The sequence below is a fragment of the Apteryx rowi genome, unplaced genomic scaffold, assembly GCF_003343035.1.
Source record: "Apteryx rowi isolate R43461 unplaced genomic scaffold, aptRow1 scaffold_232, whole genome shotgun sequence".
Taxonomy (NCBI): domain Eukaryota; kingdom Metazoa; phylum Chordata; class Aves; order Apterygiformes; family Apterygidae; genus Apteryx; species Apteryx rowi.
Window position 1 is genome coordinate 126,968 of NW_020448664.1, and position 1,877 is coordinate 128,844.

Consider the following 1,877-nt stretch of genomic DNA (forward strand, 5'->3'; position numbering starts at 1 on the left):
GGCGCTGCCCCCTGGCGGCGGGCGGCCCCCGCGCCGCGCAGGCTGCAGTACACTTGATTTAACACAGACGGCACGTTGTGGGGTCTGAGGCGGCCCTGCCTCGCCGCGAGACCTGCCTGCTTCGGGGAACGGCCTTTGCCGAGCCCCGCTCCCCCCACGCCACGCCGGGGAAAGCAGTGCAGGCTTCGCGGGGGCTCGCCCGGGACTCCTCGTGTCCAGGGTGTACGTACAACACAGCTAAACTTGCTTTGGAAAATAAACCTATACAAAGAACCCAGTTCACTGGATTTAAAAGGATAACTAAATACCCCCTTCTTTAATTTACTGCATTTTCCCAAAGAATTACGATGATTTTTTTTCAAAGTTTAAACAATTTACTTCATACAGAAAAAGCTGCTGGTATTCAATGTTATTTTCCTTGGAGGGGCGAAAAAAAGCTTGTTTCTATGTTACTTTAATATTGGGAAAGGGATCGCAAACTTGCAAGAAGCTAAGGAACCCATGCCCTTCTTTATGTAAATGTCTTAATGATATCCTGCTGCATGGCATTCTGTTTTTATTTACTTTTTAACCACACCTTTCTCTACCCAAATTGCAATAATTGCTGCTGTTTATATTCAACCACTTTCATCTTCCTGCCAGAGTAGAGCAAGATTCAAATTAGGTTTGGACCCATATAACGCCTGTCACGGATAATTTTCATGATGACAACTGAAGTGTTGGAAGTGATATTATATCTGATGCTCTGGGGCTTGCATCAATTTCTAACTACACGCAGGATTAATGTGGGTTTGTATCCTGATCTTATCTCAAATTCATTTACTGGCCACATACAAAAATAATTTATTGATGTAAGGAGCAGGCTGGATGAGGACAACAGGCTTGTATCACAAGCTCATCTTTAACACAGATTGGAAACTACTTACATTTCCATGATGATTCAGGTAGGAGAAAGTGGACACGGCCTGGTCCCAACAGGAATGCCGTACAGCAGACGTGTGCTCCTGTGAATAGGAACAGACACACAGCATTAGGGGATACTTACTAGGGAAGGGACGGGGCAACAGCCAGCTTAGACCTTCTGGAAAAGCCACACTTGTTGGATTCAACCATTTCAGTGCTAACAGCCCTTCAGGACTCTGCCACACCTGGGATGTATGATTTATCCACAGCTAATTGGGAAGGAACCGGAGCGTTTCAGCACAAAGACAGGTGTGAAAACAGAAGCAGAGCGGGTGCTGTGATGTGGGAGAGCTTTGCAGCGGGGAGACACAAAGCTGGCTTAAGCTACAGCAAGTCCCTTGCAGCAGCCTGCTGATCACCCCGGCCGCTTTTGCAGCAGTGTAGTTAGAGAGGAGGGTGAGGACTGACGGGAGGGCCAGACTCTGTCACATCTGCCTACCAAAGCCCTTCCGCCTCGCGCTGTGGCCCGGCGCTGCCTCCTGGCCCTCCTTTCCTGCTGCGCAGCACTGCCGGTGCCCAGCACTTCTGCATCTACATTGAAGAGTCTGGTTTTCCACCAAAAAGCTACCTGGCAGGAGCAACTTCAGTTACGCTACGCTCTGACTCCGTGTTTACGTTACAGCTCTGCTCGTCCCTGCAGCAGCGGAGCCGCGTGAGGTGCTGCCCGCACAGCCCGGGCTGCCCCGCTGTGCCCCGGCGGGCTGGAAAGCCGGGGAGCACACGGGAGAAGGGGGAGTTGATGGCGGCGGGCGGCCCTCGGGGAGCGCGAGGGGCTCCGGCGGGGCCCGGCGGGGCCTGGCACGTCCCGCCCCCCCCCCGCCTCAGCGGCTGCCCTGGCTGCGCCACGAATGGAGGCGAACAAAGGCAGGGCCCGGGGCGCCGCCGCCGGCCCGCGCTCGCCCCCGCCGCCGCCC

At 53.9% G+C, this 1,877-nt stretch overlaps 1 long non-coding RNA gene across 1 annotated transcript in view; it reads right to left on the minus strand.

Annotated features, from left to right (window-relative positions):
* LOC112966104 overlaps nucleotides 1-1,755 on the minus strand; it is a 20,845-nt gene extending 19,090 nt beyond the window's left edge. The window contains exons 1-2 of the long non-coding RNA XR_003253515.1: nucleotides 1,403-1,755; nucleotides 927-1,004 (exon numbers count right to left, since the gene is read on the minus strand). This is a non-coding gene — a long non-coding RNA (uncharacterized LOC112966104). The remainder of the gene's footprint in view (nucleotides 1-926; nucleotides 1,005-1,402) is intronic.
* Nucleotides 1,756-1,877: the final 122 nt, after the last annotated feature.